At 46.1% G+C, this 26,638-nt stretch overlaps 1 protein-coding gene across 2 annotated transcripts in view; it reads right to left on the reverse strand.

Annotated features, from left to right (window-relative positions):
• The window catches only part of TANGO6 (transport and golgi organization 6 homolog), a 753,370-nt gene that overhangs the window by 501,791 nt on the left and 224,941 nt on the right, over nt 1–26,638 (reverse strand). The window lies entirely within an intron of this gene.

The raw sequence follows: 26,638 nt of genomic DNA on the forward strand, positions 1-26,638 counted from the left end.
CATCCGACTCCTGGTATAGAGGAGAAAGTAACGGAGCCGGGCGGTAGACATAATGTGTCTCTAGTGGCGCCGATCTCGGCGCCCATCGACGCCGGACCGGCGCCGGGCCCGGAGCGGGACTGAACTGGGGCACGACGTCGAGCGGAGTCGACGTCGGGGGTGGTACCGGTGTCGACGCCGGCGGAGGAGGCGTGACGAGGTCGACCGGCGTCGGCGGGGACTCGAGAACGGGACCCTCGGGCGCTTGCGGCGTTGAGGCCGGAGCCGGCGCCGGGGCCGGAGCCACCGGCAGGCAAGGCAGCCCAGTCGGGTCCGCGGGGCCCGAAGGCGCACCAGCGGGCGCCGACGGCGGAGCCAGGTTCCTCATGGCCGAGAGGAAGGCACTGACTTCCGCCGGCGTCGCGTCAGTCCCAGGGACCGGAGGGTATGGGGATGTGCGCGGCGCCTGTGGCGCCGCCGGAGCCGCGGAGGTGGAACCACCCTGACCCTCGGCCGAGTCGCGCGACCGGCGAGGGGAGTCCGAAGAGCGGTGTCGCCTCTTGGACTTCTTGGAATGCTTCGCCTTACCCGAAGACTTGGATCCCGACGACCGATGGTGATGTCGGCGAATCTCGAGGAGCTTACGGGACCGCTCCCGTCTAGCCTTCGAGATCAGGGCCTTGCAGTCCGAACACGACTCCGCGTCGTGATCGAGGCCCAAGCAGTAAAGGCACTGGCGGTGATGGTCCGTAACCGACATCAATCGGTTACAGTCCGTACAGGCTTTAAACCCAGGCATCCTACCGGCACCGGTGTCGAGACACGATCAAAAAGGATCAAAAAAGTTAGTCAAAAATTGACTAAAGGGGTAGCTCTCCCGGATCTGCGCTTACTGGCGCGGAAAAAAGAAGAACTGACAGACGCCGCCCTCGCGCGCTGACAAGTACTCCAACGACGTCATTCCGGCGCACGACGCCGACGACAGACGCGAAGCCGCAGACGACGCCTAGCGACGCGCAAGGGGTATTGCCGACGAAAAATCTTCCGGATCCAGTCTGACGCCTGGGGATATTCTAAGGTGAGGAATCTAACTAACGTGTTTCTTTCAGATCAAATGTGTTTCCCGCAAGAATTCTTCTTTATGGACACTTTGTCAAGGGGGAATGGGGACGGTTCTCTATTTCAGGAGATGCCGTAATGGCTTGGACCGCGAAGCTGCGGAAGGTCGGCTGGCTATCGAATAAGGCAAGCGGGGTCCCCTGGGGCAGGCCGGTATTTGTGTGCAATAACGCAGTCCACCTATGCCCCCAATACAATATCAGACAGTACCTCACAAAAGGGGAGAACTGGTTCAACCCCTGAGTGACAGGGATTAAGGACCTCAATAAGAGGGTCCGTAGCCTTCTCCACTGTAGGTAGAGTGAGATCTAAGACATCAGCCACTCTTTACAAAACTTCGGCTAAAGAACAACTAGCTTCGAGGTGAGGCCAGGAGGACATAAAAGAGAGGAAGCAGGGGATGAATCTAGCCCGCTGGCTTTTCCCACGTCAGCAATCCAGCTGTCCAACATAGTAGGAGCCACAAGTACTGGCTGCTCCAAGGGAGCTATCCCCTCACATCCTACTCCCCGCTGGTCCTGTGAAACCTCCACAGAAACCATCGGCGGTGAAAATGGCTCCATAACCGGTGTCGGACAGTGCCGATGCTGCGCTTTACCGACGTCCACCTGGGAAGGCTGAAAAATACCGGCCGACGTCGGCGTAGATGCAAGGAGCAAAGGCGAAGCCGACCCTACATACTGCACAGCTGTATTGTGCACTGACTCCAGCTCCGAGTCTTCCGATGCCGTGGAAATATGCACCGGCGGGGCAACTGACGTTGCGTCGGAGTCGATTGACGTCACTAGTGGAGGTCCCGAAGGGTCGTGCACCGACGTCTCTGAGTCCGAGACTGGAACTGCCACCGAGGGTGAACTAGTCGACGATGACACAGTTACTGCACCTATGACCTTCTTGGGGACCGCAGGCACCCCAGAGAGAAACGAGGGCCCAAAGAGAAGATGGAGAGCATTGTAGTACTCCTGCATCTGGTTCCAGGTCACCCCGGCTCCTGGAAGGCATGGAAGCGACGCCAGAGCGGAAGTAAAATAGTCACCACGATCCACCCCACGAGACAAAGGAGCCACAGAGGCCCGGGACCTCGATCTCTTACGATGCCGCTTACCATGAGAGGCAGCCGGAGACTGAGACCGCTGCATTTGACCACAGGGAGAAGAACAGGGCGCACAGGAATGACTCCTGGATCGGGAGGATGACCAACCCCGTGAGGAGCTGGAGGTCCGCAACAACCGCGCCGTCAGAAGTTTCATGCGCAGCTCCTGCAGAGACTTCAACTTCAACAACTGGCAGGAGTCACACTCGTCGGCGTAGTGGTGCTCGTCCAAGCACCACATACAGATAGAATGTGGATCCGTATCAGACATTTGGCAAGCACAGGACCCACAGGACTTAAACCCAGAGGGCATAGGAATTTAGCACACTGTTTTAGACGAGAAAAGCTCGTAACAGCAGGCCTAAAACGGCTAGAGATCCGCTACTTCGGACCCGCGTGCACTTACTTATGTCAGCGCACCTGAGGGGACTTATATGGCTTCACTGATGTCATATCCGGAGTCTTTGTAGCACGGATACATGCAGCGCCGCCCCCCCTCCCAAAGTTAGATCGGGCACTTTTGCAAACTGGGCTTTCTCAATGACAATGGTGAGGGAATTTAATAATTTCTCTACTGTGAATACATCTTTCTTTATATTATCTCTGTTTTCGTGTTACCTTCTACAGTGCAAAAAAACCTCAGTGTACAAGCTCTATAAAAACAACTTTTAATATAACATAAAATAAAATAACAAAAGAAAGTTGAAATGATTTCCCCATGCTACTGGGGACCTGGTGAGGGAACAAGACAAGAGTAGGGCCCAGATTTAGATATGGCAATCGTTCCCCCAGGGCTATGGAGCAAATTCCTGGTGAAGATTTATAAATAACCACAAAGCTGGCAGTCTTTATAAAGGAGTTGCAGGAACTGCTGTCACGTTCCTGTCAAGACATTTTGCTGTTTGGTGCAGGGCTCCGTCAACATGATGGAGCCTTGCACCAAACAATATTCTAAAAAGAAAATGCAGGAATAGGATTTCCTTTTTGAAAATAAAAAATATGATTGCCCCCCCTCCCTCGCCATAGGAGTCAGATGACAAAGGGGGGCATTCTCACCGCTAGGGTATGCCTAGCGGTGACGGACAGTAGTAAAATGACTATATGTCCGCCTTTGCTAATTGGGAGGATGGAAATATGTAGCCAATCCTACGACTGTCTTTGTTAGACCTGACAGCCTTAGGTGGGTCTTCTCCCAAACTTTTTGCCTTCCTCCTCCACTTTTACTGACCTTGTTTTGCTAGTATTAGGGCTGTGCGCACTTTCCACTGCTAACCAGTGCTTGTGCTCTCTGCCCTACACATACTAATATTGGTTTATCTCCAATTGGCATATTTAACTTACTTATAAGTCCCAAGTTAAACAGTTCTCCCTGTAACCAGGGCCTGTAAATTAAATGCTATTTAGTAAGCCTGAAGCACTGATTATGTGCCCTACTTAATTATGCCTTTAACCATGTTTCAGGCCTGCTAGTGCACAGGCGGTGTGTGCAGTTAATACTGCCATGTCGACCTGGCAAAATAAACTTTTGACAGGCCCTAAACCATCCCATTTCAGACATATAAGCCACCCCTAAGTTGGACCCTGGACAACCCAGAGGGTAGGGTGCACTGCATTTAAAATACAGCACATTTACTTTATAGTTATAAAAGTCCTGCTAAAGAAAAACTTTTCAAACTCGTTTTTCCCTACATTGCCCATAGGATAACTCTGGGATTACCTTGTTACATTTTATTAGAGCAATTCCAAAACGGGAAGATATACCTGATTCAAGTTTGGTGTCTCTGGAATCATAATTTAAAATGCAAACTGATGGTAAAGTCAGATTTTAAATTGCAATTCTGCAAATGCCACTTTTAGAAAGTTGACATTTTCTTACTTTATCCATTAGGTGTCTGTTGCTGGTCTCGGATCACAACTCTTGGGGTGGGTGACAGTTGGACTTTGTGTATTCCTGCTAGACAGTCACACACAATTGAAGCTTAGGTGTGACTTGATGGGTCAGCCTGGCAGGATGGGAGGGAGGAGCTGGACCCAGCTTCACTTACACCTTAATAGGCTGTGTTCTGCCCCTGCACAAAAGGCTGCATAGAGCCCTGTAGTAAGTCTGGAGTCAGGGCAGGACCTCAGTGCACTTCAAAGGCCTGTCTTTGAAGTCTCCCCACTTCAAAGGCCCAACTGGACATTAGTACTGGACCTCTGACACGTACACTTCAAGACCACTAAAGGTCCGGCCAGGAAGGAGGACTGCTGTGCTGCTGAAACGACTAGTGAAGTCTATAAAGAGAGGGACAATAGGTGAATGAAGGTCCACATAAATTGCCTCTTGGATTGAGTTGTTATTTTTAATTCACTACACACCAGCCTACTCACTTCATCACATTCACACTGCACCTCACTCTTCACATCGGCAACAAATCAAAAGAACTCCGGCAATGAGCCCCCTTTGGGAATTGCTGTGCCAGCCCAATGAGGAGCTGCTCGATGATGAAGTATGACACCCCTCGGGGTGTGTGAGGGCTCTTGCTCCTAAAGGATCAGATCCCTTGATCTGACACCTCAGGTGCCTCCGAACTCCCCCTGCCCCTCTCTTAGGAACTGCATACCTTCTGATTGAACTGCTGAAGGACTGTCATTCTGTAGGACTGTTGTTTGCTTAACTCCTGCCTTCCTGTGCTGATCTGCTGCCTGCTGTCCTCTTGCCTGGGAGAGGAGACTGGACCTGCGTCACTTGAACCTAGAGTGACTCCAAGGGCTAGCAGGCTGGCCTTCTGATCTCAAGTCTCAGGGACATAAAAGACTTCCAACCAACCTGCTTCTGCACCTAGACGCTGCCGTCTGCGAGTCTATCCTGCCAAGTGGTACCACCCCAGACCTGGACCCTTGTAAGTGGGCCTAAGGTGTTTCTCCAGCGGAAACGGACGCATCCTCTGCTGAGCGGCATAGATCCCGAGCTGAATCAACACATCCCCTCAGCTGAGCGGCGCATCTTTGAGCAGAACCAATGCATCACCACTGTAGCATAGATTGGACCCGTTGCAAAAGACTCACAGCGCCAATGCATCCTAGATCTTGGGAAAGACGCATCACTTTCAGAACCTCCAATGCGTGACGCTTTTCCCAGGGCAAGCTCCTCGCATCCCTTGTCGACGGCAGCCTCGATGACCATGCCGAACCTCCGCATCGCAGCTTCATGGCTCATCGGATCCAACATATCGTCTCACGTGCACCTTACAACCTCGACACCGGCGTTCGCATCGCAAGCCCCATTGACAGGATACTTAGTATTGGCACATCAGGACCTCGCACTGCATCCTCGTTGCATTTCGGAACCAACACATTGCCTCCAATGTGCAACGCATCTTCGACGCAAATCCATGCAAAGGCCACGCAACTAGGATTTAAGGTACTTGGGGCCAGATGTACGACCTGCCAAATAGCGCCTCGCAAATTGCATCGCATTTTTGACTCACAATTTGCAAGGCACTATTTGGCATGTACAACAGTGTGTTTAACACTGTTTGCGATTCCCAATGGGGTCACAAATTGCGAGGCTCATGAATATTAATGAGCCTCTCGCAATTTGCGAGCCCATTGGGAATGACAGGCCCTCCCAGGGATGGTGGCCTGCTGGGCTCAGCAGACCACCATGTCTGGGACTGCTTTTAAATAAAGCAGCTGTATTTTTTTTTTAATGTAGCCCGTTTTCCTTAAAGGAAAACAGGATGCATTTAGAAAAGAAAAATGTAAAGTTTTTGTTTCTTTTTTTAAGGGCAGGCAGTGGTCCCTGCCTGCCCTTAAAACATAATATTGCATGCATTTGCAAAGGGGAAGGGGAACCCTGAGGACGCCTTCCCATTTGCGAATGCATTACCACCTACTTGAAGTATTTGGTAATTTACGAGTGTTTTGCAACCACAATTGCGGTCGCAAAACATTGCTACATAGCTTTGCAGTCGCTATTAGGAAGGGAACTCCCCTTCCTAATAGCGAGCCACAAAACAGTTTTTTGCGAGTCGCAATTTATTTGTGACTTGCAAAATACTGTTTGTACATGGGCCATTGCTTTTTAGCGTGCCGCAAAGGGGTCCAAGACCGGTTTGCACATGCTAAAAGGCGTCGTACATCTGGCCCTTTGGTTCAGTGGACCTAACTTGGTCCCTGTAGACAGCCCGCACTCCAATGCAGTTGGCCTTAACTTTTGAATTTGTCCCTGTCTGGCTCGACCAGATATCCCTGGTTGGCGCTACCAGTTTCTAAGTGCTATTTTATAGTCTATTCTTTAAAAAGTCACAACACAAGTTCTACTTTTTGGATTTTGTCGTTTTGGTCTTGTTTTATCTAACACATTTTGTTCTATTTTTCTAACATGCTGTGGTATGTTTTTGTGCAGTGTTTTCACCGTTTACTGTTTAAAGTGTTGCACAACTACCTAATACTCAGCCTCTAAAGTTATGCCTGACTGCTCTGTGCCAAGCTACCAGAGGGTGAACACAGGTTAATTTAGGGTTTGCCTGTCTCTTACCCTGACTAGGATTGTAGTTGCTGCTTAACCAGGGCTTAAACCCCAGTCAACCAACAACCCAATTTCTAACATTGGTGATCAGCAATGAGGATAGGATCTCTATTTGTGCAGTGCTCTACAGTGATTTAGTCTACACTACTATTCCACATTTAAGACCAATTCGAATTTAACATTTTCCCTAACTGGCATTTTTGATTTGTTCTCAAAATCATGTCTCTGGCTGCTGGATCTACAACCACAAGCATGGAATTTGAGCTGCCCAACATAGAGGTATGCACTGTGGCCAGTTCTGAGACTTCTCCAAAGAGTTTAGACTTCCTGCCAAGAGTACCACCAGGAAGGTGGAATTGCAAAAGGCACTGTGGGCCTGGGCTCAAGCCCACTCCAAACTGAATTAAAGCACAGCTGAGGATGATGGCCCCCACTCTGGAACCACCTGCATCAGATGAGGAGGGTATGAACCCTGAATTGGAGATTCCGGCCAGGGCATGGAGCAGTGTCTCTTCCCACGGCCTGCCCCCAGAGGAACTGGTGGGGAGGAGGGAGGAGAGGGAATTCAAGCTGTAGATGGCTAAATTAAAAACGGAGGAGAAGAAGGCTGAAAGGGCCTTGGAGGAGAACAATATGTTATTGGCTCATGAGAGGAGCTTAAAGGAGCTGGACATCAAGGCCAGACAGTCGGATTCCAGCAGTAAGGATGGCAGTATGCGTGCAATACCTAAAGGAGAAAAAAGGGTTTGCATACCAAAGTTTTGGTGGCCAGTTATGTTGTGGGAGACAAAATAGACAAATGGTTTTCTGCCTGTGAGGTTGCAGTGAGGGTTCACAAGGTACCTGAAGAGCACTGGAGGGACAATATGAGGAAACACAATCCTACTGCAGGGAGGGACACACTTCTAATACCAGAGGTTGGGGACCAAACCAAGACCCCCAATGAAGGTCATTTTACTTGCCAACTTTGGGCTGACCTCTGAGCAGTATCACCAAATATTCAGGGATAGCCAGAAGCTGCCCAACCAATCCTGGGTAGATTACGTGAATTCCTCTATCAAGGCACTGAATGGTTGGGTGCAGGGCAGCAAGGTTAATGATTATGTTGGCATGTACAATTTAATCATGAAAGAGTACATGCTCAGTATCTGCTTTACAAAATTGCACCAGCACCTAGTTGACAGTAAGCAGACTGATCCCAGAAAGCTTGCTGAGGAGGCAGCCCTCTGGGTCAGTACCATAGTGTCCAAAAACCTATTTTGGAGGGACACCCACAAAGGTGGTCCGGTTTCCAACCAGAAGAAAGTGGGGGGAGAACAACAAACATAAAGAGTTCTCTAAAGGCTCCCAAAATAATTCCCAATGGAGTAGTGGTAACCAGTCCCAGTCTGACCCTAAGAAGGGGTTCTTTGATCACAAGACATGCTCTTGTGATTCAGGCCCAGCTCTCCCATGCTGCTGCCCCGCTCTGCTTCCTCCCTGTTTTCCTGAGTACTTTCTTCTGCTTGTGCCTCATTTTTAACTGCTTTCTCCTTCCTTTCCCCCTGTTTTTCTGTGTGTTCTCTCCTGCTTTTCCTTAGTTTTTCACTGCTTCTCCTTGTTTTTTTCTCATTTGCCGCTCCCGTCTGCTGCCCGTTTTCCCACCTCCCACCTAGCCCCGCCCACCGCCTCCCAGCGCCTCTCCGTCCTCCCAGGAGCTCCTTCCTGGAGGCCGTAGCGCGACCCAATTGAGCAGGCCCCAGGCACCGCTCTGCTTCCTCCCTTTTTTCCTGAGTGCTTTGTCCTGCTTGCCCCTTGTTTTTCACTGTATTCTCTGCAAAGCAGCTAGCAACTCCAGCACCTTGAGACCCTCACAGGTGATATGCCGCTCTTTATAAATCCTGATTGATTGATTGCTTGATTGAAGACAGGGAGGTTTGTACCCCAATGTGCTGAGTGCTACAAGTATGGTCACTCCAAGGGCGACTCTAAATGTCTCAAGAGGGCACAGATCCCCGCTGGTGAGCAGACACCTGGGTTGGTGAGTGTAGCGCTCGGGAGGAGATAATCCCATTTAGCTTTGGGGAGCAGACATAGGTGACCCTAGTCTCCTGGGGGGGGGTAAGGACATAGTGCCAATAGCCCACATGCAGTCTAATACTTCCAAGTATAGGCAGTGGGTCACTATCCATGGGCAAAGGGTGGAGGCTTGGCCAGACAGAGGAGCCAGATTGACTACTGTGAAGAGTCAGCTGGTGTCTGCAGAGCAGGTGCTACCAAACACATTCCAACAAGTTATAGTCACCGACAACTGTGGAAGCTATCTACTGGTGGCTCTGGTTCCCTTTGAGTGGGTTGGTGGGGGAGGGGGGCGTTCTCAGGTTCTCTGAAAGTAGCTGTGAGCTCTCCGGTGACTGTAGATGGTCTGTCAGGCAACAACCTGGAGCACACTACCTGGAGGGAGGTAGAGCTCAGGTCACACTTGGAGATGTTGGAACGGCCCGAGTGGGTCTGTATGACCACACGGTCCATGGCTGCCCAAGAAGAGAGTCAAGGGCGTCTGAAGCCTGGAACAATGCCCAGAGAGCAGCACAGAAGGAGAAGGGCAAGAGGCGTGGGAAACCAGCCCCTGAAGTTCCCACGGTTGAGATTGACAGGGTCCCTAAGGCGGAGGCCCTCAAGCCAACCGGGGAGGACATTGCTGCCCTGGGTAACCTGTCTGAGCTTGGTGAGTGGCAAGTTGAGGGTGGGTATAAATACAAGGGAAGATTTACGCAGGATGCAGAAAGAGTGTCCCTCTCTAGAGCACCTGAGACAGCAAGCTGAATCCCAGGCAGCAGGTGAAGTCTCTAGGGATCACCTAATCTACTGGGAGAATGATAACCTATATAGTAGCCTAAGGCTCCTGGTTCTGGGCTGTCCATGTGATGTAGCCTCCCAATGTTACATGACCTTTTTACTGGGTCTGGCTCATGATTTACCCCTTGAAGGAAATCTAGGGCAAGAAAAGACCTTTGCCAGGCTTGTTGCACACTTTTATTGACCCCGGATGAAGACAGCCTCAAATGCCTCCTGTAGGTCCTGTGCTACGTTCCAGGCCCGTGGGAAATCAGGGAAAAAGCAAAAAGATGCCCTGAGCCTTAGGCAACAGGTTTGTCCTGGTGGACAATGCCACCCACAACCCACAGGCCATCCCTCGGTGGACAATGACCACATCAGTGGTGGCTAGAGCTCTGATAGGGATCTTTACCCATGTGGTGTTCCCCAAGGACGTAGTGTCTGACAAAGGCTTTAACTTCATGTGAGCATACATGATGTCCATGTGGGATGGGTATGGGGTAACTTACAAGTTCATCACACCCTATCACCCTAAACCAATGGTCTTCTGGAGAGATTCAACAAGACCTTAAGGGGCATGATTATGGGCCTATCTGAGCAATGAGGCATAAGTGGGTCGTCCTTTTACCATGCCTGCTATTTCGCTACAGGGAGTTGCCACAGAAAGGATTTGGGTCTAGTCCCTCTGGAATCTGTTATGGCCTGCCAGTTAGGGGGTGTCCACCTACTCAATGGATCTCCAGACACCTAGGAACCCCCTAAGGGTGCTACATGTGAATCACCTTTTCGAGGCTCGAACCCTGGTTTCCTGCACCAGACGAGTCAGCGCAGCCGACGGACCACATCCTCTTGTACACCAGACACAGACACCAGAGGGCGCTGCGCTTTGAATCTGCACGGCGGCGGAGCTGTGACAGAGAGGTTCGACCCGGAAGAGAGCAGTGAGAGCCTCGGGAGCTGCGGGACGCGGAGGAGCCCCGAGGGACCCCCGGACGCGAGGCCGACCCCGACCCCGCCGCTGTTGATTCTTCCGCCGCATCCTGGGAAGCTTCTTGAGTAAGAGGAGAAGCGCTCGCTGTCCCTGTAGGAGCCGAGAAAACCAGAGACACAGCGGAGGACTTTCGAAGAACCTCCGGAAAGGGAGCCGGACCCCCTCCGGTACCGCAGACAAGCCAGCCACACCACTCCTGGAGGAGTGTGGCTTCCAGAGGTACGTCCATGCGTACGTGGTTGGTTTTCAAAAAGGGGGCACGACTGAAAGCAAGCTGCTTTGCACGAGTGGGGAGGAAGGAGGGTCGATCCGAAAGTCCTGATTGGGGATTCAAGTTCACACGGTGGCGGTCAAGGTGCTTTTTCCGCACTCCTTTCCCTGAAGGCTGCTAGTAAAGCAGGAGTGTATGCTGAAACCCATTTTTCTTTCTTGTCTTTGTTTAATCGGCCACGTATGGTTCTCCGCCGCACGGATTCCACAGAGAGCAAGTGAGAGAGGGAAAAAGAGGATCTGAATACTGGCTGTTCCTTACCTCTGACGAAGCCCGGGACAAGGACCGGGTTTGTTTGTGACCATTAGTGGCCGGGATTCACACAAACTGATATCTCCACCTGTGTCCTCTAGTGACTACTGCTTAAATCGTATTGAGATTGTCAAAGTATGGGGAAGAACACTCCTTTATCATCTGTACCATCTGCACCAGCCCCAAAACATAAGCCAATCTTAAATCCTTCACTACCCAGTTTGACAGCAATAGATCGAATGCTGCAGAAAACAACAGGGGTGGTGGCAAACGCTATAGAGCACACCGAACGACGCCTCTCGCTTCCAGCTGGTTCCCTCCCCCCTTTGCCCTCTACTAATACTTCAATGCTTACCATAAACTCCCAAGACTCTATGATAACACCTTCGTTTGTTGCACTTCCCGGGGTATATAACTTTCCAACAACTCAAGATATTCCCTCAAGAATGAGCAATGCATCTGACGGGTCTTTGTCTTTATCAACTAGGTTATCAATTTCCCCCAATTCTTTCCTTAACGAGCCCATCCCTGACCCCCAGCTAGAGGACTTAATAACTATTGGGAATCATGAAGTACCACGAAGTCCAATCCTGATCTCTCCCACCCCCCAGAGTGCTAACAATGTTGGCCCGCGAGTAACTACTAGAGGGCAGCAGGCCAGGAATAAGACGAAACGCTTAAATATTCATGGTCCAGAGGCTAAAAAACCAAAGGGGACTACAGGGGGTTCCAGAAAAAATAAAATTGTTGCGAAAGCCATCGCACCGAAAGGGCCAATAACATCGACCACAGCAACCAAGGATGTTGGGTCTCACGCTGTAAATAACGAAAAGTCTACTAACCTTCTGTTACTTTCATCCACTCCCCCGCTTAACGAGGGACTTATGGATAAAATAGAAACCCTCATGAAATCTTTAATAGTTCCCCTCGTGGAAAGGGTAAAGTGTCTAGGGGAAAAATTAGACAAGCTGGAGCAATTATTGAAGAACAGCTCGACCATAAAGCTTACTGGTCAACAATTCTCCGACATATCACAACAAACCGGCCCCAGTATTACTACCCAGCTACCATCTAATCCCAGGTCTCAAGATTCTCAGACATCGAAGTCCAAAGAAACCAAGGGTAGCCCCATGCAGAGGGCCTCGAAGAACCCAGAAGAAGTGTTAGTAAGATCACCGGGGGGGGGGCACTTTCGGAAGGCTCCTGAACACGCTGAACACACGGGTCGGGTGAATAATAACTCTTGCGCACCAAAGGCTTTTTTTCCACCATCTAGTTCAGAGAGGCAGTACACACACATCGACCTACCTCCACAATCTCTGCCATACACAGTAGTCCTAGTTGGCGTTCCGGAACTGCCCCAAGGAAAAGTAGAGTCCTTTCCTGAATTAAGAAATAAAGTTGTTTATTGGCTGAATAACAACAGATCACTCCCGTCAGATTTATCCGCACAAATATTATTTGCCAGAAGGATAAACTGGCTGGGGCATAGGAGAAAGGATTTCCCAGGGGACTGTATCATCGTCAACTTTGGGGACAGGCGGGTAGTCCTCCACATATGTAATCGGCTCTTTATGTTCGGCGAGAGTAAAATTCTTACTAAGGATTTGAGTTTTTTCTATCCTCAATATTTTTCTTGCCAATCTTCTATGAGCCAAAGAGATCCCTTATACTTGGATCTGGAAGAGAGAAGGGGTATTAGATATAATATCCCAATCTCTAACCACTTCGACGTACTCTCCAATTTGGAAAGGGTGGACTGACTTCAGTATGGGGACTTTTGTACAAGTAGTACCACTAACTTACTAACTTCCCCAAGGAAAAAATTTCCCATGAAACACGATGACGCAACCAACCAAGAGTTCCCTGCAAATATTGGGAAGGTCAGGTTGCAGGAGGAAATCATGGGATCGTCTGTTGATCTCGTGTTAGCTAAGGACGACCCAGTATTGAAGATTTTATTCTGGAATGTGGCAGGGCTTCGTGCAAAGGTTGCAAATAGCGCCTGGTTAGACTTCGTCCATGACTTTGGCATTTTATGCCTACAAGAAACTTGGGAGCTATTAGAACTGCATATCGAGGGTTATAAAACATTTTTCTCTCCAGCCTTACCAACCTCCTCTGGTAGAGCCAAGGGTGGATTAACTATCTTTGTATCAAACATTCTCCAATTTACAAGTATAGTCCCTATAATGCTGGCTGCTAATTTTCAAGTACTCGTTTTACATCAGAGTAATAATAATGCCTTTGTACTTGTCAACTTTTATAATAATCTTCCCATGGATGAGTTGATAAAAACTACAAAATTAATACACTCCTCCCTTGAAGAATTAATAGTCAAGGTACGGAAGGATTTGACCATAATTTGGGGCGGGGATTTTAATCAGACCCTTTGCAAGCATAGCACCAATATAGTCTGCGGTATTGTGGATGAAAACGGTGACCCAATACCACATTTTTCCCATACTCCATTTGGGCAATGCTTGAACGATACCTTATGTGGCCTAGAACTCGGCCTTGTTAACGACCTGGCGAACCCTCCCATTCCGGTCAAACCTACCTTTATTGGTAGAGGGAAGCCAAATGCGATCGATTTCATTTTTCTTTCGGTAACAGCTGGGAAGGACGTACTAAACTGCAAAACTCACGACATTATCATTAGTGATCACCACCCAATTAGCGTTACTTTAACATTTTCTAAGGGCCGAGAGAGTCGCAAAACTACGACGATTCTAACCCAAAATAACCTCACATTAGATAGACTTAATGGCTATTCGTTAAGATGGGAAAAGGTGGACCCCCAGGCCATTACTACTAGATTGCTTATGAACTTAAGACCAGTTCTTGATAAATGTCTTGACTTAGACGCTACAAGTGAGGAAATTATGGCCAATTTTCTGCTACTAAACACATCAATTAGCGAAATCCTTTTTGTCCACACAAAAACAGGTAATTCTAGAAGGAAGGGTTGGTTCGATAGTGCTTGCACGAAAGCCTATCAGAACCTAAAAGTAGCTCTAAATAAAAAGGATAGAACCCCCATGGAAATTGCTGCTCTTAGGAAGAAGTATTAACAGGTACAAAAACTAGGAAAAAAACGTTGAAAATAGATCTTGGGCTTCAACTACGTACTTCTTGTTCCATGGGGGATAGTGCTGCCTTTTGGAAGATTGTAAAATCACCCTTTCTAGCAGATTCCACTGTGAAACCTAGCCTTGACGTTGCGATTGATGAACAGGTGTGGGTTGACTATTTTGAGCGGATATTCAGCCTCCCCCTATCCGCAACTCAATCGCCTTTACCTGAGTCAAACCTAACTCCCTTTCCCTTGCCTATTCACATCACACACAAGGAAGTGGAACTGGCATTGAAGGCCAGTAAAAATGGCAAGGCCCCAGGCCCCGACGGGGTTCTAATTGATTTATTTAAATCTAATATGGAACTCTGGTCGCCAATTGTAACTAGGGTCCTTCAGGCATCATGTGATGCGGGTCTTATTGACTCATGGTCCCAATCTATTCTTGTTCCCATATTTAAAACAGGGGACCGCGAGTCACCATCCTGTTACCGGCCTATCTCCCTGTTGGACTCGCTGGGGAAAGTGGCCGGCCGCGTTATCTTAGGCCGACTTCAGCAGTGGGCATCAGACAATAAAGTTCTGTCTGACCTACAGGGTGGGTTTCGTGAGGGTTTGGGCACTATAGAGCAAGTGCTTAACCTATCGATATTAATTGGTAAATATGTAAACGCAAGGGGGGGGGCGCTCTATATGGCATATGTTGACCTTTCAGCGGCATTTGACTGCGTTAATCACACTAACCTGTGGGTCATTTTAGAAGACATGGGTGTCGAGAGCTCTCTTTTAACATTCCTGCGTGAATTATACTCAGACGCCACAGCTAGAGTTAGATTTGGTGTGGGGGGCGAGCTAACAAAGTCGTTCAGAGTGGAACGTGGGGTAAGGCAGGGTTGCATCCTGGCACCTTTTTTATTTAATCTGTATACCAATGGCCTGGAAAAAGCCATGGTTTCGGGGTCCCAGGACCTCCCCACTATAAATAAGCGCCCAATACCGATTCTACTCTATGCGGACGGCGCTGTAATATTAGCTCGCACCTTGGAGTTGCAGCGTGCGCTAACAAAGTATCACACTTTTATTGCCAATCTTGGCCTAAAGATAAACATCAAAAAGACGTTTGTCATGTCTGCAAGGCTAAGGGCGAAGAACATGAGGCCCATGTATATTGAAACCCAGAAATTAGAGCGCACAACCACCTACCCTTACCTGGGCGTAGTTTTCGACCACAAATCTTCCTGGAAGCCTGCTATTGAATCTAGGCAACTTACTTTCAAGAGGACAACAGCTGCTGTGGTTAACTTTGCAAACAAGTTAGGCAGCCGTCCCATCGTTGAACTACTTGAGATATATAGAGCAAAATGTGTCTCTAGTGCATTATATGGGGCTGGGGTATGGGGTTTTACCAAGGTTGAGGAGCTGCAAAGGGTGGAGAACAGTTTTCTAAGATTCCTTCTCACAGTCCCGCAGGGGACCTCGGCCTACGCATGCCACTTGGAAACGGGTTTGACATATATAACAGACTTGATAAAGATTCAACCCTTTCTCCTGTGGCACCGTATATGGTCGACTAATGAAACAACACTTTGCCGGGAATTTATTGAGGATTGTAAATCTCTTGACAAAGCCCGAAAGATTAGCTGGTTAGCGTATGTAAGGAAATTCTTTAGTGACCTTGGCATGCCACAGTACTATTCTTTCCCTCCCTCAATTGCAATAATACAGAGGAAGCGCTTTAAAAAGGCATGCCTGGCTCATTTAGAATCCTTACGACTGTCTAGCAAGGTCTCCAAACCTACTGTTCAACACTCATTACAAATTCAAACATCGACGATGGTCCAGCCCTACTTAACCTTTAATATTTCGGGCTATGAATGTTTTTTGCTAACTAGGCTAAGATTAAATATCTTTCACTATCTGGTTGCTTTTCCCAAGATGAATACCTGGGAAAAACTTCCTCAACCTTGTTTTTGTGACGATACCTCCCCCCAATCAACGATTCACACAATCTTGTTTTGCAAATTTTACCAAGACTTGAGGAAACAGTGGCTCGTTCCAATCCTGAGACTCATGGGCCTACGCAGGTGTCGACCAGCATTCTTCGCCCTTCTGTGTTTAGACGCTGAACCTTTTGCTAAATCGATAGCAATCTTCTTGAAATTGGTCCTTAAGCATAGGCAGAATCTAGAGTAAGAATGGGACCCATTTTCTCACTCTTCTATTAAGTGTTTTCACACAGCATACACATTCCTATTGTCGTACCTCGCTAATTTGGAGTTCAGTCTCCTCCCCTATTGGAGGTACGGATTATTGGGAAAATTTTAATTGGCTGATTTTGGACGATAAAAACTCCTTTTTTATCGTCCACTATCGCCAGCCTTGGAGATCTACTGAGCTAAAGCGGTTGCGCAGACACAAATTCTTTAAGTGCAAATTGGTTTTGTTCTTTTTGCAGCAACTGAATGATCTCGATGTTCGTTTTTAGCGGTTGGCAGCTTTTTGAAGTACATTTTAGCAAAGAGAAGGAGTATGCTGTTTTTAATTATAATGTATTTTATCATTTCCTGTATGAAATGCATTTGTATTGCTGCTAAAATGTTTATTTGATTTATTGACTTGTTTTTAGGTCCTATTTTATTACTCACGTATTTTCTGATAATACTTGCTGCTATTGATGGAATGTTTCTCTTTGTTGCACTACTAGACAATATTTGCTGGCATTTACGAACCCAAGCGTTTTTTTGCACTATCACTTTAGTCTACATCTGATAAACTTGCTGCTACTTACGCACCCAGGTGTTTTTGCATAGTCCCATTAGTTTCAAGAAAAAGTACTGTATTTTTGAGCTGTTGTATTCTTTTTAAACGGAAAATAAGTTTGTATTGACTGTGATGATCTTTTAAATGATGTTTATATCTATGTGTATCTTTTATGTCCTGTCTTTTGGAAGGACGAATAAAGAAAGAATTGATTGATTGATTGAATCACCTTTTTTGTTTGAATTTTTTTATTGCATTCTTTATTAGTACATATGATCATATGTAGCATCTGCGAGGAAGCTCAAGAGGAAGATTATGAGAGGAAGACCATAATGAAAAGGAAGATGATAAAGAACAAGCTGATCAAAAGCTGATGAAGAGGAGGGTGGTGGCAGTTGTATGTGTGAGAGAGAGACAAGAGTAGATCACAAGTTCCATTCCTAGCAGTAGTTCACAAAGACAGTGTGAGCAGGCAGTTTCAACAGAGAGCTAGATTACAAATAAACAAGTGACATGTGGCAACTGTTGCATTCAAGATCCCCCCAAGCCCTGCCCACCACAAATCCCACTCATGCTTCCACTCCTCCTCATCCTATTCATAGACTTGGCCCTCTGCTGATTTTGCCTGCTGGACCCTTTGCCGTAACTCTCATACTGTCTCTGCGCCAGAAGGCAAAACACTGACAGAGATTGTCTTTTTTTTAAATTATTATTTTCATTGATGGCAAAGGGGACATTCGTCAAACATATGGTGTTTACAATACAGCATTTCCAACACAAAGTTGGCACTTTGAAACCAAAGTATCTAATTAATTAATACATAAGTAAACCTGACAAAATTTCATGGCTGTTGTGGACATGAAAAAACTAAAAGTTACAAATAAAACAGATGATAAATAAGTGAATGAATAAATAAAATGAGAGGAAAATCGTACAGCATTCTAGTAATCATGTGTAAATCTACCCCAAATAGAGTTAAATTTCATCATTGGATGTAATCCTCTGGCCAGAGCCTTCTCTCTTTCATAAACTTCCATCAAGATAGCCCACCACTCCACAGCCCTAATGGGTCTCGGAGAGATCAATGCTCTTGTGATAGCAAGTCGCGCGGCAATCAAAATGATAGAGAAAAGGGATCTCCGTGCCGAGCATGTTTCTGCCTTATAGCCCAACCTGATCACTTGAGTGGTCAGGGAATAGTCCGGCCCTAGGCGGACCTTACAGATATGCCTGATTTCCTTCCAAAATGTCTCCAGTATAGGGCAGGTGATAAACATATGCACAATATTTGTGACGATTAAGCCGCACTTTGGACATTTACCCCGATTGCTCACATAGCTTCCCTTATTCTGTCCCCATCTGGCTATTCGGGGGTATAGTATAGCATACATATCGTCCGGAATTATTGCAGCTTTCAATTAATCGAGTAAACAGATCCATCCAGTGTTGCAAGCGCATTACTAACAGCTATGGGAGTGATATCCTCCCCCAGCACATTACTCCACTTTGTTGCCAGATTCAATCACTAGGATTGTAAATGAAATATTAATGTATGTAGAAAATGAACCGCTTACAATAATAAAAGGTCAACAAAAGGTCACTGTGATGGTCACTGAGATGGCTATTGTACTGGAAGGTGAAAAGGTGGTCAACAAGGCAACAGTCACTTATAATGAGGTGATCACTGTGATGGTGAATGAGGCAGTCACCGATTAGTCACAGAGATAGGCAGTTTGAGAAACAGTCCTTAAACAAATGTGGTCACTAACATGAATGCCCAGGTTAGAAAACACTACATCCCAGACAATGCACATCAGCTAAAACAGACATTTAAGAAGGAGACGTGAAAATATGCCGCAAGCTAAAGTGGGATGATCTGACTCTACAAATAGTATTCTAGAACATTTTCTGATCCTTTAAAAATGTTGAAAGGACCCTTGTTTTGGGATATACAGGCTGAGTATTCATCTGGTTTCAGCACACCATATCTTACAGCAACACTCATTTTCATATTAATATTGCCGTCACATCACTGCTCAGCAGCTACAAAGTGCTTCCAGTTTAGAGTGAGGGAAATGGTTGTGTGCAGTTCAATGAAGAACATTTTTTAAAGCACTAAGATATTCATAGGCTACAAACGATGGTGAACCTCAGAGTCTATAGCCTTCTGTGGTGATCCAGCGACTGTCACTTGGCATATGGAATTACCGCACTCTGAATCAACTCAAATAGATGGTTAAAAAGCTAGACTTTTTGAGGAAGAAGACATTATGCTTCTTTCTTGAACCTAGGGAAGGGTGACCCTGGTGAGGTAGTCAGACGCTCTTCAATGGTGTTCCTTATGCACTGTGTCTGTCTTAAAATCTGACTTTTCCTTGGACAGAAGGTATTGCAAGGCAACCAGGGCCCAGGTTTTGGTAGAACTGACTCAGTCTAAAGGCTGTGCAAGCAGCTGAGTTATTGGACATCTGGATTTTCTTTAAACTCAATAATTAATAACAAACGTATTGTTTCCAGACAGCATGTAAGTAGTCTAGACACGGTTATGGCTATGGGGACTGGTGCAATTTTGTGGGGAAGGGTTAAAAGTGGCAATTTCCTCCCAACCAACCCTACACTCATACGTGTTCCATTTTCTGCAGTTGATAGAACATACTTCTATGGACTGTAGTGACTTTCAGAACAAAGTTCAGCTGGATTTTGCTCAAATTAATTTTTGCCTCCCCTTTGTGGTGGTTGGGAGCACAATAATCATATCCAACTGATTTGAATTGAGGATAGTTCTGTGGGGCATAGAATCATGATCTTCATCATTATGCCCCGCAAGGCCCTTAGGGTCATGTTAGTTGTAGGCGAATGTAAGCAAATGCGTTCAGCATGCACGCAGCATCTGAGGCTATGGGATTTGATGGAGGAAGAAACGGGGGCTACTAGTTCACTCATTGGACCTTTTTCACTTCCTCAGTGTGAGCATGATGCAAATGCAATATTGATTTTCTAACATTCCTTGCTGCCCCAAGACCATACTTGCAGTCATCTATTGCAATTATACAATCCTCACCAACCTAAAATTGACTAGCGAAGGAGACCAAGCAAATTTTCCTGGAAACACTCAAACTCATGGTCACTTTACAGGGACAACTAAAACATACCCAGTGCTTCAAGAAGGCTTACATATTTGTGGTATGAGCAGAAACAATTTTACCAACTGTAGAGTGGAATTCAAAGAAACCGTGAAATTAGTGAAGCTCTTTCATGTTATCTGGATCTGGAAGAGGATGTTCTTCTGAGGAATTAACCAACACTCTCTTGGCATTTACCACACTTTTGAAATCCTATATCACATTCGTTTATTTGCAGGAACCTACATCAGCAAGGTTCATGACCATGGGGTCATTTTTCCTAAAATCTCTAAGTCTCTTTTAATCTACTGTCACACGCTTCTCAACTTTCCTCAAATCAGTGTGAGTTCTTCAAATAATTTAGTATCTGGTCCCAGTACAAACAACACACATATAATTCTTTAAAAATGTTTTTACAGAAGAAGACCAAATGACACTCTGGTAAACTGAAGAAGATCACGTGAAATGTTGAACAGTATTAGATTTTATAAAATGGCATGTAGCTTCATGTGAAGTAGACTATACCTCAGTCAGTGAAAAATACTGTATGCCTCATGAGTTCATTTTGAAGTGACCCCGCACGTTCACTTCATATTCATGTAAAGTATGAACCGGGCGCCACCAACATATTAATTTCATAGCAAAAAACTGTCAAATTAGCAAATAGATGCTCTTTAGAATCGCTTTCAACAACCACCTCTGAACCAAGCTTCTAAACACCGATGGCTGTGTGGTAAAAGTCTTGCACCAGTTTATTGAATGCTCTCTCGTCTCACATTTTTTACAAGCTAACTGAAGATTCATTATTGGCGACTTGCTTCGTGGTCCAACAGCAATAACAAACCTACTTTTTCACCTCCCTTTTCCTTTTTATTCTCAAACATTATTTCCCCTCTTTACCAAAACATTGTGTTGTGTTTTCCGTCTCCTTTTCTATCTTTATTGTTGACCACTATAACCTCTTTTGGTTTGATTTTGGCTTCTATTCAGGACCCAGCTCTTTAACACACTACATGGTGTGTTCCACCCTTTTAGCAATCACTAAGCTTTGTGAAATGCGAGACCTCAGTCAAACCGCCTTTCCTATTTTATACAAACACCTTTGTGCTGAATTATACATCGATCAAAGATGTCTTCTTCAAGTTCTGCCTTAAACTGCCAAGGAAGCAAGTTTCTAAAGTTCAGGTCCAACCCTTCCATTGTCCCTCCATTTCTCTCTGCCCATTCTCCATAATGAAAGCGTTCTAATATTACATACACTATTAATGTGTGTACAATTACTTTGATCACAAATTTAAGTCAATTAGTACATCTCCTTTACTCCTTTCTGGTAATACCCTCTTTGATGTGTTCAAACTGTTGAAACTGGCTCCATGCATAAGGCAATACAACTTACATTTAAAGTGAATAATGTTATATTTATGAAACTTTGGTAGAAAAAATTTAGAGAAGGTATATTCTGCCTCTTATACAAAGACATAACAAACAACAAACAAGAATTGCTGATTCATGATGGAACATCTGACTAAGCAAATCCCGACTGCTCAACCCAAGGTCTTATCCTGGAGCCCAATCTGCGCTCAAACCCAAGACATAGCCAGGTAAAGGATTCAATTGATGTTAAACCTTTAGAAAACAAACTAACCTCTAACATTAGCACATAATCTAGCAAGGTGCTGGATTCTTTTCAAATAAGCTTATAAAAATATAGGACTTTCAAGTACTCTTTAAAGAATCAAAAAGGAAAATACATGCTATAACTTCACCTTGAAGCAGCTAATACGTTTGCCAGTACAAACAGAGACATACAAGGCTAGGATAGCAAATAAATGCAAATCGCCAAGAAAGAGGGAGAGGGAAATGTCGTCTCATCTTCCCTAAGCAACTTTAGACCACAAAAAAAGAGATAATGACGACCAAATACAACATGATTCAGGATCCCTATTGACACCCCTCAAAAATGTAGAGAAAATATTTTTGCTCTTTAAAAATGACTCTCACCCACGCAAAATTTGTGTAGTATGCTCCCTCCTCGAGTCGTCATCCAGCCATCTAATACCTCCAGATGAGCTCAACGATTACCCTGTAATGGGTGGGTTGGAGAGCTGTTTGATTTTATTGAGTTTTCTTGGGATCCAGTTTCGATGATAAAATAGCCTTCAAGTCCCGGCAACAATTTTTAAAAGCTAGGAGGCTACGAATAACATTAAAGAACAAGCATTCAAAAGGTCTCGCTTATACAAGAGCTATTGGGTTTGGCAACGTTGTACACCTGTTCAGCATGGCTAAAAGTTATTGGCGTGGAGTGTCCTAGAGTTTCATAGACGATCTATTGGATAGAATGTCATAGAGTGTCGTAGGGCTCAGTAGAGGGGAGTAGAGTTTAGTTATTCAGTGGCAGAGAATGGTGTAGAGTACAGTGTCAGAGTGGAGGGGCATGGAGTGGAGTGACAGAGTCGAGTGGGTTGAAGTAGATTGAGGTAGAGGGGTGGAGTGGGGTAGATTGGATTGGGGTACAGTGGGTTTGGTTGATTGGAGTGGGTGGACTGGATGGAGTGGGGTGGATTGAATAGGGGTGAGGTGGACTGAATAGGGGTGAGGCGGATTAGAGTAGAGTTGTTTGGAGTGGGGTGAATTAGAGTGAAGGGGGTGGATTTGACTAGACTGGAAGGGGTGGACTGGATTGGAGTGGGTGGATTGGAATGGGTTGGATTGGAGTGTGGTGGGCTGGATGGATTGGATTGAGTGGGGGGGCAACCTGGGGTGGGGTGGACTGGATTGGGTAGAGTGGGGTAGGTTGAACTGTAGTGGTGTGGGATGAATTGGAGTAAGGTGGGCTAAATGGGGTGGATTCGAATGGAATAGGGTGGAATGAACGGGGTGGACTGCAATGAGCAGGGGTGGACTGAAGTGGGGTGGGGTGGATTGGGGTTGGGTGGATTGGATTAGAGTGGGGTGGACTGGAATGGGGTGGATTGGAGTGGGGTGGGTGAACCGGTGAGGGTGGAATGGACTGGTGAGAATTGGACTGGCATGGGGTGGATTGGAGTGGAGTAGACTGGATTGCAGTGGGGTGGACTGGAGTGAGGTGGACTGGATTGAGTGAGGTGGGCTGGATTGAGTGGGTGGGGTTGGATTGAGTGGGGTGGAATGGATTGTGGTGGGGTAACTGGACTAGGTGGATTGGATTGGGGTAGATTGGATTTGACTGGATTGGAGTGAACTGGATTGGAGTGGGGTGGGTGGACTGGATTGGGTTGAGATGGATAGGATTAGGGTGAGGTGGATTAGACTGGGGTGAGGTGGATTGGAGTGGCGTGTATTTGAAAGGGGTGGATTGTTTTGGGGTGAGAGGATTGGAGTGGGTTGGACTGGATTGGTCTGTGGTGGATTGAATTGAGTGGGGAGATTGGTGTGGGTGAGATTGTTTGGATTGGAGTGGGGCAGATTGGAGTGGTGTGGATTGGGGTGTACTGCAAGATTTGTGTTAAACCATCATTTTAGAAACTACACATAAGAAAGATAAACTGTCGCTTTGCAATAAGATAATCCTCATCTTTCGAGAACAGTGCCCACAAGCAAAAAAAAAAAAAAAAAAAAAGAAAACGAATGCAAAGTGATTAAAGAAGACTCTGCAAAATTAAAGGAACTTAACCATAGAAAATAAATCTTAGCATGTTTGTTTGTCCTGCTGGGCATTTTTTTGCCAGTCACACACCTTCTATTTGCAGGGCACTAACAGTTAAATAAAACAAAATAGTACCTTAATTACGTTGAGAGCAGCAGACGGGCACTGATTAAGTTGAATCAATCAGTGCTTGGTCCCTGCTCCACAGAGAGAAACGGAAATGATGTTAGGCATACCTTGAAGAATTACAAAGCTGTAAAGAAAAGTGCCACTCAAGCAAACAAATGGTAAGCAACGGGCGGGCTCCAAGCTCTTTTATGTATTCAACAGTGTCTAGCAAGTAAGGCGCATGCTCTCGCAGGCTCAACCCTTAAAGAGGGGCGTACCTGGAGAATGCTACTTCTAACAGGTCCATATAGATCGACATGTTTCAGCCAGATTTTTAATTGCCTCCTTGGGTCGCCCGGCTTTCTTCAGGACTATTTGGATCCCTATAAAAAGACTCACTTGGATGTCATTCGAAATTTGCAGGTGTGTCCAACGCTTCCCTGCAAAGCACGCTCATACATACAAACTGACTTTTTAGTTGGTATTTCCTTACGACTGCTCTGAAACTACCCAGCTTTTCAATGTTTATTCCGATAGGTCAATGCCCCATGGGAGAGTACAGGTGGGCAGACCACTCCATCACACTTATGCTACAGAGTCCACCCAGCATCTGCACCCATAGCTTGTTCTGTGAGCCCCCGAATTTTCTGCGGGTAAGAGTCCTTTGAAAAGAGTAAAAATATTTTCTCCACATTTTTTGGGGGTGCCAATAGGTATCCGATTCATAATTTTTGTGGTCTACAAAATAAATGCAGTCAAACAGTTCTACTTCAATGTCCACTGAAGACACACAGAGAGGTACATCACTTTCACCAGAAAATTAATGTCAATGCATAGAAAACCAAACATACTTCGCACAGGTAGCAGAAAAGCTCAGCAGTAACTAAGGCAGCAGAACTGCTCTCACTGACACTAACACAGCTCCACTACGTGCTGGCCGTCAATCGAGTTATACACAGCTCACATTCGAAAGTAGGGCTGCCACTGGACCTGCAGCCCAGCTCTACAAATACAAGCAGATTTGCCATGTGCGCCATCAAGAGAGCACAGTGCGCTAGTTGAAGAGCTCAGGAGAGCTGCTCTCTGCTCACGATGCCATTAGAGTACAACAAAAAGTATTTGTAATTGCATTTATATATTACTATCCCTGACGAGACGTCTAAGCACTTTTCGGCAAGTAGCACACTACTCCGGAACCCAGAGGGTTAGTGGTGAATTAGTATAGAGAAAGATAAAATTTATTTGAGCGGTGGACATGTAAGTTTGCTATTTGGATTGAAAAAGGATAGTGGAGGGATAGAAGACAGAAGGGTTTGCATTTATAGTGGAGGGATAGAAGAGGGAAGGGTTGGCATTTATAGTGGAGGGATAGAAGAGGGAAGGATTGGCATTTATAGTGGAGGGATAGAAGAAGGAAGGGTTGGCATTAATAGAGGAGGGATAGAAGAGGGAAGGGTTTGCATTTATAGTGGAGGGATAGAAGAGGGAAGGGTTGGCATTTATAGTGGAGGGATAGAAGAGGGAAGGGTTGGCATTTATAGTGGAGGGATAGAAGATGGAAGGGTTTGCATTTATAGTGGAGGGATAGAAGAGGGGAGGTTTTGCATTTATAGTGGAGGGATAGAAGAGGGGAGGATTTACATTTATAGTGGAGGGATAGAAGAGGGAAGGATTGGCATTTATAGTGGAGGGATAGAAGAAGGAAGGGTTGGCATTAATAGAGGAGGGATAGAAGAGGGAAGGGTTTGCATTTATAGTGGAGGGATAGAAGAGGGAAGGGTTGGCATTTATAGTGGAGGGATAGAAGAGGGAAGGGTTGGCATTTATAGTGGAGGGATAGAAGATGGAAGGGTTTGCATTTATAGTGGAGGGATAGAAGAGGGGAGGTTTTGCATTTATAGTGGAGGGATAGAAGAGGGGAGGATTTACATTTATAGTGGAGGGATAGAAGAGGGAAGGGTTTGCATTAATAGTGGAGGGATAGCAGAGGGAAGGGTTTGCATTTATAGTGGAGGGATAGAAGAGGGAAGAGTTTGCATTTATAGTGGAGGGATAGAAGAGGGAAGGGTTTGCATTTATAGTGGAGGGATAGAAGAGGGAAGGGTTGGCATTTATAGTGGAGGGATAGAAGAGGGAAGGGTTGGCATTTATAGTGGAGGGATAGAAGAGGGAAGGGTTGGCATTTATAGTGGAGGGATAGAAGAGGGAAGGGTTGGCATTTATAGTGGAGGGATAGAAGAGGGAAGGGTTGGCATTTATAGAGGAGGAATAGAAGAGGGAAGGGTTTGCATTTATAGTGGAGGGATAGAAGAGGGAAGGGTTTGCATTTGATACAAACCAGTAAGAATAATAATGTTGGTGGTGTTTAGTACAGCCATGATGCACGCACAGCACCAAAGGAACCTGCGCCACAGTCCCACATGCACTGTTCTGACCAATATAATAAGGTACTGAGTATAATTGTGATAAGGGATACTTTTGCAGTAAGTAATTCACACACAATTCCACAGAAAGAGCACAAACATTACACCAAATGCAATGCTTGAAGGTTCAATACAAGTACAAGTAATCACCAATTGTATAAATCACGCGAACAAAAGGATTATAAACAATACAAGAGGAATGGGCCCAATGTACAGAAGAGGCAGAAAACAGGTCTTTGTGCAGATGTAAAATCCAACAGACACAGACGATCAATTGAGTCCTAATCATTACATTCTGCGCTGCAACAGATGTTTCATGCTGATAGCAGGGCAACTCTGACATTCTAACCAGAAAAGCACAATATTTCGCTTTCAAGCAATCACCATCTTCCACATCCAATTGCTTATACACTCAAAATCAAACTTATTGATCTTACAAATTGTTAAGGATCCAGCCACGGAAGCACACCTGCTAAGGTGGTCTGA

This window comes from Triturus cristatus, chromosome 12 (assembly GCF_964204655.1).
Source record: "Triturus cristatus chromosome 12, aTriCri1.1, whole genome shotgun sequence".
NCBI lineage: Eukaryota > Metazoa > Chordata > Amphibia > Caudata > Salamandridae > Triturus > Triturus cristatus.